The sequence below is a fragment of the Panthera onca genome, chromosome X (assembly GCF_046562875.1).
Source record: "Panthera onca isolate mPanOnc1 chromosome X, mPanOnc1 haplotype 2, whole genome shotgun sequence".
NCBI classification, from domain to species: Eukaryota; Metazoa; Chordata; class Mammalia; order Carnivora; family Felidae; genus Panthera; species Panthera onca.
The window spans coordinates 116,147,798-116,161,735 of NC_138357.1; the positions used below are offsets into that span (position 1 = coordinate 116,147,798).

Sequence of the window (13,938 nt, forward strand, 5' to 3'; positions counted from 1 at the left end):
GGGAATCCCAGTGGCAAAATTTGATCTGTTCTAAGCTGAATATGGAGGGGAAGAAAACAAGAGTTTGAGATGAGAGAGAGGCCCATTACATCTCAACCTCTGATCCACTCAGTAAGCCCCAGGCCAGGGCTGTCCAACAGAACTTTCTGTGATGATGGAATGTTCTAGAGCTATGCTGTCCAATATGGTAGCCACTAGCCACATGTAGCTATTGAGTAGTCAGAATGTGGGTACTGCATTCAATTTGTATTATGGCTATTTAAAGAATTCATTTCTTGGGGCACCTGGGTGGCTCGGTCAGTTGAGCGTCTGACTTCGGCTCAGGTCATGATCTCACGGCCTGTGAGTTTGACCCCCGCGTTGGGCTCTGTGCTGACAGCTCGGAGCCTGGAGCCTGCTTCAGATTCTGTGTCTCCTCTCTCTGCCTCTCCCCAGCTCGCACTCTGTCTCTGTCTCTCTCAAAAATAAATGGATATTTTTTAAAAGTTAAAAAAGAATTTAAGAATTCATCTATTGCATTATTATATATATTGTACAATATAGTTATAACTTGTATTATAATTATAATAATGGCTATTCCAGTTCCAGCTGTTTCCCACCATCCCCTTCTCTTTCCTCTCCTCAGTGAAGCCTTGGCTTGAGCTCATTTTTCTGTCTTTGACCCAAGTACCTCCTTCAGGATTGGTTTTCTGTTCTTGCCCTCCAGACCTGCTCATTGTCCACCCTCTCCAGACTTCGGGAACTACTGAGGGGGTTGCCCTCATGAGGGAAGTATAACAGAGTCGTCCACCTCCGTGTGAACTCCTCTTTAACTCCTTTCTCCTGACTCAACCTGGGGGGCAGGGACACCAAGGAAAATATTTTAAATCGCCAACATAGTACCTCCTTCCCTTCACTTAAAACCAAATGTCTATTTATTTCTTTTGAGAGATAGGCAGAGAGAGAATCCCAAGCAGGCTTCATGCTGCCAGCACAGAGCCCCAACGCGGGGCTCAAACTCATGAACCGTGAGATCATGACCTGAGCCAAAATCAAGAATCGGACACTTAACCGACTGAGCCGCCCAGGCGCCCCACTACTTCCTTCCCTTCATACCTAGGCTTGCTCTGAATTTATGGAGAGACCCTTACAAATTACGCCTTGTGCAACAGTGAGGCAGATGCTGTCTGATGTCTGCACATATCCCCTTAGAGCCCTTCACCACCATCACACACACCTGTCACTGCCCCCACCGCACCCAGACGGCACCTGTATCTCTTCATTAGAGGACAATCCGCAGGCTGCCAGAACCCAGTCTGTCCACGCAAGGAGATCCAGAAGTGCCTAGAACTCTCTGCTGCAGTGAGCCTTGATCGACTGATTATCATGGGGATGGGGGTGTCTATAAATACTCCAGCTCCCTTGTGCCCTCATGAGGACCTACACTATCCCCAGAGCAGGACTGAGCCTAAGCCGTCCTCTTGGAGACTTGGTTTGACGCATCATCCTCCTTGCTTCTTCCACCTCCACTTGCATTTCCGTATTGGTTTTTTTTTTTTTTTTTTTTTTTTTTAAATTTTTTTTTTCAACGTTTATTTATTTTTGGGACAGAGAGAGACAGAGCATGAACGGGGGAGGGACAGAGAGAGAGGGAGACACAGAATCGGAAACAGGCTCCAGGCTCTGAGCCATCAGCCCAGAGCCTGACGCGGGGCTCGAACTCACGGACCGTGAGATCGTGACCTGGCTGAAGTCGGACGCTTAACCGACTGCGCCACCCAGGCGCCCCTCCGTATTGGTTTTTATGAACCCTCATCTCAAAGTCTTTTTGAAATAAGAAAAACAACCCCCAAAATTCACGAAAGCTTTTTTTTTTTTGTAATCTCATTTTTTTAAAAAAAAAAGCTTGTTTGTGGATGGGTTAGATAGGTGATGGGGATTAGGGAGGGCACCTTTTGTGATGAGCACCAGGTGTTGTATGTAAGTGTTGAATCACTAAATTGTACACCTGAAACTAATATTACACTGTAAGGTAACTAACTGGAATTTAAATAAAAATTTTTTTAAAAAGCTTGTCTTTAATGGGGCCAGTAGGTAGAAATGTTTTCCAATCAAACACTAAAAGAAATTTTTGAGATTAGCAGAAGAGATCAGTGTTATCTGACGAAAACTCGTGAAAGTGTCATCTGTCCAACAGATATGTTTGTAAAGGTCCTCAATCCGGACACTTCAATCAGTAGCTCAGCATCAGGATCTCAAAATATAAAAGGAAAGAGAAGGACGCTTTTAGATTCAACAAATATTTGTTATGGGCGTATAAAACAATTCACCAAAGGGCTATTTTATGACCTAGTTTCTTTATTAAGTAGTAACGTATGGAACATGGAACGTCTTGTTTTCAGTCCCCAGCAGCTGCCAAAACCTGAATGTATCATATCCAACAGATCACAGCCATCCGGGAGTTCTATTAATAGCAAGATAATTTTCAAATCCACTGTACCGAGTAGTGTTTTGTTTTTCGGTTAGGCATATAATACATTCCATATCACGTCTGGTGAGTTGTGTTTTGAGGTTGCATTTTTAAAAATAAATCAGGCTTGTTTTAAATTAGGGAAACAATAAATCCATCATTGTTTGGTATTTTGGCTTGGGATATTGTGGTACCATGGCTAATATCTAGGTTTGTGGAGCCTAAATTAAAACACACTCGTCTCTTTTATGTTCTTGTACTGTGTTTCTTGGTGTTTATCAGGAATCACAGAAGTGTAAGAAAGAAAATAGCTCTCTGGCAAGGAAGCAAGTTGCAATGATCCCGCGAAGCTTATTATCTAATATGGATTCTGGACTATTTGGGGGGCATCTCGAATGAGGAGGAGGACCTTCAGAGAGTATGAAAACATTTCCCCCCAGTTCTCTCTCTCCCCCCGCGTCTCTCTCCCCACCCCCTGTGTGTGTGTGTGTGTGTGTGTGTGTGTGGTTTAAAAGTCTTTTCCAGGGGTGCCTGGGTGGCTCAGTCGGTTGAGCGTCCGACTTCGGCTCAGGTCATGATCTCACAGTCTGTGAGTTCGAGCCCCACATCGGGCTCTGTGCTGATGGCTCAGAGCCTGGAGCCTGCTTCGGATTCTCTGTCTCCCTCTCTCTCTGCCCCTCCCCTGCTCGTGCTCTGTGTCTGTCTCAAAAATAAATAAAAACGTTAAGAAAAAAAAATTAAAAAAAAAAAAGTCTTTTCCTACCACAGGGTCATAAACCTACTGTGGTGGTTAATTTTCTTTGTTAACTCAGCTAGGCTGTTGTGCTCAGTTGTTTGACCAAACATCAGTCTAGACGTTGCTGTGAAGGTTTTTTTATAGGTGTGATTAGCATTTACATCATTAGACTTTGCTAAAGCAGATTACCATCCATAGTGTATGTGGGCCTCATCCAATTAGTTGGAGGCCTTAAGAGAAAAGATTTAGGTCCCCAGAAGAGGAAAGAATTTTGCTACCAGACTGCCTTCAGACTCAAGGTATCTACTTCTTGCTAGAATTTCCAGCCTGTCAGCCTGCCCTTGAGATTGAGGACTTTCTAGCCCCCGCAGTCAGATGAGGAAATTCCTTAAAATCAATCTCTCTCTCTCTGTCTCTCTCTCTCTCTCTCTTCCCATGTATATGTGTGTGTGTGTACGTGTATATGTATTGGTTTGTTTCTTTAGAGAACTCTAATACAGATATCAGATATTCTCCTACATGGTCTTCTAAAAGTTAAGTTTGAGGTTTCACAACTAACTTTTTAACGCAGCTGGAACTGATTTTGTAGATATCTTCTTAATTTATTATTTCTTCAGTCAATTTCATGTGCTTTGAGAAGAAGAGATACATGTGCGTACTGACCGGTCCTCCTGGACTGTAAGTTTGTGTATCGCTTTAAAAACATCGACATCTAGCTCTCACTGTAGAAATTCTGATTCAATAGGTTGGAGTTGGGGTCTAAACACATATATTTTCTTAACACAGGCCATTCTGAAGGTCTATATAGAAGAAAATAAAGATGAATATTTTTATATCCTTTAGATAGGGAACATCTGAGAATGCTATTAGAGACAAAGCCCATCAAGAAAAATGCTTGAGCCATTTGACCATATCAAGTATTTTTAAACTGTATAAAATTACCAGTTATAAGTATAAAATTATCAGTTATAAAACGGATGAATTCTAAGGCTCTAATGTATAACATCATGACTACGGTTGATAACACTGCATTGTATAATTAAAATTGGCTGAGAGTAGAGCTTAAGTGTTTTCACCAAAAAAAAAAGGAAATATGTGGGGTGACGAATGTGTTCATTGATTCGATCAGCTGAATCCTTTCACAATGTACACGTGTATCAAGTCGTCATGGGGTACACTTAAAATAGATGACACTTATTTGCCAGTTCAACCTCAATCAGACTGGAAGAAATTCATGCGGGAAAGTGCATCCGTAAGATTTGTGAACACCTGGACGGCAAGCAACGCCGCAAAGAAAGTTAAAAGCAGAAAGACAGAGAAAAATGTACAACATGTATGAAAACAATTAATATCCAGGGGCGCCTGGGTGGCTCAGTCAGTTAAGTGTCCGACTCATGACTTTGGCTCAGGTCATGATCTCACGGTTCGTGGGTTCGAGTCCCGGCTCGGGCTCCGTGCTGACAGTGGGGAACCTGCTTGCGATTCTCTGTCTCCCTCTCTCTCTGCCTCTCCCTGCTCGTGTGCTATCTCTCAAAATAAATAAACAAACAAAAATAAACCCCAGTTAATATCCGTATGTAAAAAGCTCTTATAAGTACTGCAGTAGTAAGAGAATCGGTCAGAATGATTAAGAAGCTAAGTCACAGGATCTAGCTGTCTGGATTTGATTCTTGGCCGCATCACTTACAAACAAGATCCTGGTGGGCACACTACTGAATCTCCGCCTCCATTTTCACACTTCTAAAACAGGTAGAATAATAAGTTTATATGGCCATGGTGGATATTAAAATAGGTAATGCCTATTAAGGGATTAGAAAAGGGACACGCTGTAAGGCATCAGTAAATACTAGCTTTCTTTTTTGTTGTTGTTATTTATTTTGAGAAAGACAGAGGGAGCGCGAGCGAGGGAGGGGCAGAGAGGGGGAGAGAGAGAATCCCAAGCAGCCCGATAAGGGGCTCCATCCCACCACCTTGAGATCATTACCTGACCTGAAATCAAGAGTCGGATGCCTAACCAACTGAGGCACCCAGGCGCCCCAAATATTAGCTTTCTAATGAGAAGAAGAATCCCCGCCCCCCAAAGTGGACAGAGGACATAAACAGGCAATTCAGTAAAAGCAACAGTAACAACCCAATACAAGTGGTGTTGGACCATAAAACATAATACAAGATGGTATTATTTTCGTTGTTATCATGGATCAGATTTGCAAAGACTGAAAAGAAAGACAGCACCTTCGGGTGGAGAGGGTGATGGAAAACAGATTCCACACGTTTCTCCGTGGCAGACATTTCGTGTGCTTGTACTGGTCAATAAGATATCCCAGCACCACCACCTCTGAGTACTACTCACTCCCAGCTGCTTGGCCTTCTGTCCTGTAACCTGCACCTCTCAATCCAACAATTAAAGGGTTACTTTGTAGACTCTGCTCTATACTGAGGTCAGTATCCGTTCTTTTTATAAAAAAAATTTTATTTATTTATTTTTGAGAGAGGAAGAGAGAGCCCACAAGCATGGGAGGAGCAGAGAGGGAGAGGATCCTAAGCAGGCTCTAAGCTGTCAGCACGGGGCCCAATGTGGGGTTTAAATTCACAAACTGTGAGATCAGGACCTGAGCTGAAACCGAGAGTTGGACGCTTAACTGACTGAGCCACCCAGGCGCCCCAGTCAGTATCCAATCTATTGCTGAGTATTTTGAATATCATCTCCGGAGAGAATCTTTCTGTAGGGTATCCTCCCAATATGTCAGAAGTTGAAATGTGTACGCCAAGGAAGTAATGAGAAAATTATATAAAAGTCTACATATTCAGAAGTTTATTGCAAAATTGGAAACACCCTAAAAGTCCTACAAGACACTTTATTTAAATTTGTCATGGTAAACCCATACACTGTAATATTATGTACATCTTAAAATGAGGACATTAAAATGCCCCAGTGTAGAGGCGCCTGGTTGGCTCAGTCAGTCAACCATCGGACTTCAGCTCAGGTCATGATCTCGCAGTTTATGAGTTTGAGCCCAGCGTCATTCGAGCCCCACTTCGGGCTCTGTGCTGCCAGCTCGGAGCCTGGAGCCTGCTTCAGATTCCATGTCCCTCTCTCTCTGCCCCACCTTCTCTCTCTCTCTGTCTCAAAAATAAACAAACATTAAAAATATTTTTAAATAAAAAAAGAGAAGTCATGTGTATCAACCTCCAATGGCCCCTCACCATTTTCAAGATAACCTCTCATCTTAGCCCAGAGATTCCTCAGCATCTGATCTGTGCCTGCCTCCCTAGCCTTTTGCCCTACCTCCCTCCTGCAGTACCCTGCACTGTAGCCTATCGAACATCGGTCTTTTCTTCTCCCTATAATGCTGCTTCCTGCCTCCATGCCCTCACTGATTTCGGCTCAGGCCATGACTTCACGGTTTGTGGGATCGAGCCCCGCACTGGGCTCTGTACGGACAGCACGGAGCCTACTTGGGATTCTCTCTCTCCCTCTCTCTTTCTGCCCCTCCCCTGCTCGTGCTCTCTCTCTCTTAAAATAAATAAACTTTAAAATAAAATAAAATGCCCCAGAATGTAATTAATGGAAAAAAACACAAGGCGAAAACACCCTGTTTGCTATCATCACTTTAAAAAATATATAGAAATCATTAAGAAATATGATCACTTTGGGGCGCCTGGGTGGCGCAGTCGGTTAAGCGTCCGACTTCAGCCAGGTCACGATCTCGCGGTCCGTGAGTTCGAGCCCCGCGTCAGGCTCTGGGCTGATGGCTCGGAGCCTGGAGCCTGTTTCCGATTCTGTGTCTCCCTCTCTCTCTGCCCCTCCCCCGTTCATGCTCTGTCTCTCTCTGTCCCAAAAATAAAAAAAAAAAACGTTGAAAAAAAAAATTAAAAAAAAAAAAAAAAAAAAAGAAATATGATCACTTTTGTTTGGGCGTGTATTTTTTCATGTAAAAAGGGCATACGTATATGTATACATGCATACACATGTATATTTTATGTATACGTAATTTTTAACAGTATTTATTTGCAACGAATTACAAAAAAACAGCACAAATTATTGCTATCTCCGTATGCTTGTACCTTTGTATTGTGACCTTGGCCCTCCTCAGATCAAACAGCGAAATCTATCCTTGACCCCTTACATCTGTGCTTAGCCATGTCACCGGTTTGGCCAGTGGGGCTTCGGCAGGTGTGTGGTTTCCGCAGACGCATGGAAACTGCTTGCACTTCGGTGCTTTGTCTCTTGGTGCTGCGCTGGGAACCCTGAGACCGCCGTGTGAACAGGTGACCAACCTGTTCTCTGGCAAGTGAACAGCCTGCCGGGAAGTTCATGTGGAGGAAAACTGAGGTGTCCTGGTCAACATCTGCCAGCTGCCAGCTGTGAAGGGGGCCATGGTCGGCCGCCCGACCCAGCCAAGCCTCCAGGACACAGCAGATACACTGAACCCAAGCTGCCAGACCCAGCGTTATGAAGTAATGATTATTGCTTCGAGCTGCTAAATTCTGGATCGTTCGGTGTATTGTCTCAGGATAGTAGAATGTGGATACTTCAAAGTTTAAAAGCAATTTTGTATAACTCTTCATTTTTTAAACTTTTACAAAGAATATGCATTACTTTTAAAACCAGAAAAAAATGTTTTTTACTTAAAAAAACGTCTAAAAACCTGAAAATCTCTACTGGATTTAAGCTGTTTAGCACACAAGAATCCACTTGCAAAGAATACTATTATCATTTCCTTTTTGCAGCTGAAGAAATCAAGGCCGAGAAAGGTTTAACAACTTGTCCAAGGTCACACAGCTAGTAAAATGGCAGCTCTGGGGTTGATCCCAAGCAGTCTGCTTCCTGAGTCTGTGCCTTTAATTGGCCTAAGACAGAGACAAAACTATATGTAAATGTAAAAGGTCATTTCTCAAGGATCTGGTACCTGAAAGTTATAGCTGTGAGATATCCAGGATGCTCCCCAGTCTCTCTTGGGTTCCGTAACTTCATATGACTTCATCGAGCAATAAAACTTCGGGGTGGATATGGTAGAGAAGATGTGCCAGGGCTCCTACTGCTCCATTTTGCTGCTCGTTATCAGCTCCCTTACGGAGATCTGTTGGGGAGGTGGAGGGTGTTAAACTTTAAGAGGGTGGCTGTAAAGGTCAAATGATACGATTCTTGTCAAGAAATTGGCAAGATCTGCTACTCTCTATCGTCATCATCACATCATCATGTCAACTTCTAAACAAAAAGCTTAGAAGAAAAACTATGACCTGATCAAATTCCAAACAATCTGTAGACTTCAGCGTCCTCCAAAGCAAAAAGTAGGACATCTTAACCATGGATGACAAAACTGAGAGCCTAAAATTCTTAGTGACGATCCTTTCTTCTGGTGTTGATAGTATAAAATCAATCCTTAAGTGGTCAAATGGAATCAAGATTGGTATTCCCATCTGGAGTCACCTGATGATCCTTGCCATCTGCTGGGAGAAATTGCCTCCAAATACTGTTAGGACTTGAAGAAAGGAGTCCCTTGGCACCTCAACGTGGCCGTAGCCATAGACTGTCAGTGCCTGAAAACAACAGAAAGCAGGCCTGGGACTGTTCTGCCTTTTCATTACTGCCTCCCACAGCCATTATTACCCAACATCACAGGCTTTTGCTCTTCCAAAAGACAGAGTTAATCCGTCCAGTTTTAGATAATAATTCGAAGCCTGCAACAGTTACATTGTAAACAAGACAGAGCCGTGTTGAAAAAAAACAGGGAACAGATTTTGTTAAATAAAAACAAATGGAATTAAAAGAAAGGTCACCGTTTTTGTATTTCTGTAACAAATGCAATCTAACGATAATCCATATCTGCAGGAATCCCTGGGGTTTTTTTTTTTTAGGTTATAATTAAATTTCTCCTTGAATAATCATCTTGCACACTTTCCCTAGAGGAAACTGTTTACATTTCATCATATCTTTGAAAATGTAATGGATCTCTATTTTAATCAGCCTTTCCTATTTGGATCATTCCTTGAAAATGATCCAAACTCATGAACAGGTTTGTTTTCAAAAATACAACTCAGCAGTGATTTTGACTGATATCAGGGGTGCCAGAAGTCAGCGTGGTTTTAGAGATAGTTTTGATAATGAACGGCCATGATGACAGAAGTGCTTTTGGCAGATTGATGCAGTAATGGCTCCTGATTTGTCCCATCTCTCTATACCCGTACCCTCGTGTAGTCTCCTTCTACACTGACTCTAGATTTGGCCATGTGATGTGTTTGACCAGTAGGATAATCACGAATGTGCTACAAGCAAAGATCTGAAAAGCACTTGCGCGTTGGGGCTGTCCCTTTCTTGCTATTCTTAGGACTCTCATTAGAGCTGCCACGTGAAGAAGCCCCTCCAGGACTGCCTGATGGACGATGAGAGAAATCCATGGCTGGAACTCAAATGGCTGCCTCAGTTAACCACCAGCTCATATCCCAGCTGATCCAGCAGTGGCCCGCAGACACGAGTGACACCAGTTAAGGCCAGCAGAAGACTCCTCCATCTGAGCCCAGCCCAAATTTCCAGACCACAGAATCCTGATCGTCGTTTTATTTAAGCCATATCGGGGATGGTGATACAATGAAAGCTGACGGACCTAGTGTCCCAGTGAGAGCGGAGTTACAGCACCAGCATTAGGGCAGATGTGGGATCCCATGAGGATGATTTTGCTTATAAACAGCCGATTGACATAAACATAAAACAAGAAGTAAGCAAGTACGGGCTGTCCCATCCACCCACAGAAAATTATCAATGTAATGACTAAGAAAACTGGAAGACACATGGCAGAAAGTACGGGTATGGGTAAAAGCTGACCCCTCACTATTCAGTATTTGGGATCAATGGACTAAACACCTGAAATTATAAAGATCTTAATAATATTGAGGGGCTCCAGTTCAGCACAGCTTAAAACTTCATTTGCTTGCTACTTTGCATCCTATGCTTTCCATAAACCTCCTGAAGTCCTTGGTTGGACCAAGTCAACAGGTGCATAAAACTGGGACTTGCTGTATGTCTTTCTCCATCTGCTTTTCCTAAGTATATACTCTGTAAAATGTCCACTAAGAAAAGGGTTCCACGGTCACGTACGTCACTGCATTGATTCCTCTTGGAATGTCACAGTGTATCCTGGCATATTAAAGACCTGTTCATCCTTATTTATCCCAGGGCTGCAATGTATTTGGCCATGGAATCCTTTTTGTGAGTAACATATTAAAATCTCATCAACCAATGTTTCTCAGAGCATACTTGGAGAAAGCTTTTTCTTCAACCTTCTTAAAACTAAGTACAACCCATGGAAAAGGACATGAAGTGCAAACATGTAGCATAATGAATTATTTGTAGACTAAACACTCCTGTAACTACCACCCAGGTCAAGAAATAGAATATTGCCAACCTCTCCGTTAGACTGCTGTGTACTCCTGGCCCATTACAAATTCCTCTCTCCGTTTCCATGACTTTTTCCTACTGACTTTATGGTAATGACTTCCTTGCAGTGTTCTACTGTTTTGCCACCTAAGTGTGCATACCTAAACTATACACTTGTTTACTCTGTTTCTGAAAGCTAAATAAATGGAATTATACAGTATGCATTGGAGGGGCATAGGGTATAAGTGTCTTCAACTTCAACACATAATGTCTACCTCTTTCCCAAATCAAGGGCACCAACTGATACTCCTACCAGCAGCGTATGAGAGTTCCAGTTGTTCCACATCCTAAATTATACTTGCTAATGTCAGAGGTTTTCATTTTTGCCAATATATTTGATGCATAGTGGTGATTTTAATTTGCATTTCTTTGATTGGTAATAAGGTTGAGCACATTTTATGTTTACCGGTCATTTGGATATCTTCTTTTGTGCAGCCCATGTCCAAGCCTTTTGCTCTTTTCTCTACTGGGTTTCTATTTCCTTCTTAATATATAGGAGTTCTTTAGATAAAAGTCCTTTGTTGGATATAGGAGTTGCTAATATCTTCTCTTGCTCTATGGCTTGCTTTTTCTCTTTCTTAATGGGGTCTTTTGTTGAACAAAATTTCTTCATTCAAATGTAATCAAATGTATCACTTGTTTTCCTTTCATGCTTAGGGTTTGGTTGTCTCCTTCCTTGGAGTCTTTTCTTTAGTCACTGGCCCTGGTGAAAGCCCCAAACTGCAGGCCCAATGAGAAAAAGGGGAGTGAGTGGGAAGGGGAAGGGCAGAAGGGGGGGGGTGGGGGGAAGGGGGAGGGAGAGGAACACTACCACCTGGCAGGAAGGTGACAGGGGCCCTGCAGATGGTGAGAGGCTGATTGAAAGTGGATTCAATGTCACATTCACCATCCGGCTCTTCATGCATGTAAAAGAAGTTGGCAGTATTTTCAGAAAGAAAGGAGAATCAGTCAGGATTTGTGGGGAGCATGGTGCATATGTCAACATCTCAGAAGAGAATCGTGCTGATAATGACCACTTTGGCCGGACCCTCTAAAGCTACCTTTAAATCCTTACCTATGATGATTGACAAACTGGAAGAGGACATCAGCACAATAGCACAGCTGCTCACACAACAGTGTGTGGTCACGCGGATGCGGGTCACCCTGAGCCTGACGGTCCCTGCTATCAGTGTGGCTCTCTCATCGGGAAAGGCAGTTTCAGGGTCAAGGAAATACAACGAGGGAGTGCGGAGACTCGGGTCTGGCGACAGGCGATATGCTTCCCAACTCAGCCATTACAGCTGCTGGCATTTGGCAATCCATCACTGAGTGTGTCAAACAGACCTGTCTGCTCACAATGGAGCCACCCCAACCCTGAAGGTCATCCAACTCTCTGGCCATCCTTGCAGGTGGTCGGGAAGGGCAAAACACAGGCAGCAATCGTGTGAGCTTTTCTCACATGTGCCCATCCACGTGCCTCAACCCCGATCTGAGGGGACTCCCTCTAGAGGCCTATACTCTTCAAGGACAGCACGCCATCCCACAGCCACACTGACCACACTGCCCCTGTTGGCAAAGCACCAGTCTCGTTTTCCCATGATGCATGGCAACCGTGGATTCAGTGACATTGAGTCCACTCTCCAGAGGTGAAAGGCTATCCGGCAGGTTTGGATGCATCTACTAAGACTACCCATGAACTCCCCATTCCAAGCATTTTAATTGACTGCATAATGGGGTGTCGGGGCGCTAAAATCAATAAGGTATACCAGATGTCTTGGGTGTAGATCAAAATTGCAAGCCCAGAAAAAGGATCTACCCACGGGCAGGCTACCCCACTGAGTCCGCTGCCAGCATTAGCCTGCTTCAGGATCTAACTGCCAGGCGCACCTCAGAGCTGGGTAGCATGGGAAGCAGTTAAAACAATGCAGATTCGCCTGTTCTCTTTCTTGGCTGTTCACCCCGCTTGATCCATCTGGGTAGTTTCTGAACAGTCAGCAATTTCGGTTTTTAAACAGTCTGTAAATTTTCAGTTTCTCTGCACTTTACCATAAACTTGTGATTTTTAAATTATTTTAATTCCTTTCTCCATTCAGCTGTTAGAGCTTAGTTCCATATTTAGTTTTATAAGCTTCTCTGTGTTTTGTTTTATTTGGGGTTTTTTGGTCATGAATGGTTTTTTTGTTTGTTTGTTTGCCATAGCAGAGCACAAGAGTAGAATGTTAATACAATTCCGTTTAATCTATAATGTCAGAATTAAAAAAAATAGTTAAAAAGTGGACTGGAAAAAAAATTAGCCAGATAAGATTTTCCTCATATTTATCTTTACCGTTGTTTCGTAATCACACAGAGCTAGGAACCCTGATACATTCTTGCTCTGGGTGTCTGTCTGTTTTATTCTCCCATGACAAAAGCTATGAGGACAAGAACATTCCATTCTACTGGTAGAGGCTGTGAACAATCGACTGCAGGTCAAAGAACTGACATTTACTGGTCTGCTACTATATGCCAGGCACTGTGTTGTTCTGTTGATATAGTTAATTTTCTCAACAATTGTGGAGGGTGATAGTATTATCCCTCTTTTGTAAGTGGGGAAACTGAGGCTCACTGAAGCAAAATAACATGAGCAAGGTCCCACAAGGCAATCAGCCAGTCCATGGCCAAGGTGGGATCTGAACTTAAGATTGAATGTAACCCCGAAGTTCAAGGCTTTCTCACTGCAACATGATGCCATCTGGTCAGAGCAGGGCACTTGGCAAAGTTGCTCTGTGAGAGGGAATTACAAAGTGTTGCCTTCACTTCACGATCATCGGTAGGAAAAAAAATCTTTATATTCACTTTCTGTCTTCGTGTGGGTTACCCTAGAAGCAGAACCTAAGAGAGGGATTTTTGAGTACTAGTCATTCATTTCTTTGGGTGCCGATTGGAGGAAACAGCAGTGGGGGAAGTGAGACGGGAAAGGAAGGCAGCCAATAAAGGAGACCTTATCGAACACAACACTGGGGGTCACCGGAGTGCGGTTCTGCTGGGGAACTCCCGGAGCCCACTGTTACCCCATACCCCAGAGTTACCCCAGCTCAGAGGTGCTCCAATAGAGGAGAGAAGCAGCTGGGTATTTACCCACCAAGTCACATCCATCATTAGATGAGGACAGCTGTGAAGGGATTAGCCCTCCAGGACTTCGGTCTTGCCCTGAGGGTGGGCCCAGATGCTCCTCGGGCTAGAAAGATTCCCAGTGGCACTGGCAGAGCTTTGCAGGTGTTTGCAGTTAAGAGCCTTTAGCATAGAGGTGGATACCAAGGGGACGTGGCAGAAAACCAATACTGTCTGCTACACCCTCTA

General features: G+C 43.5%; 1 pseudogene; it reads left to right on the top strand.

Moving 5' to 3' along the window:
• Positions 1 to 7,562: 7,562 nt before the first annotated feature.
• Positions 7,563 to 12,517, top strand: LOC145713831 (poly(rC)-binding protein 2 pseudogene; annotated as a pseudogene).
• The last annotated feature ends 1,421 nt before the right edge of the window (positions 12,518 to 13,938 follow it).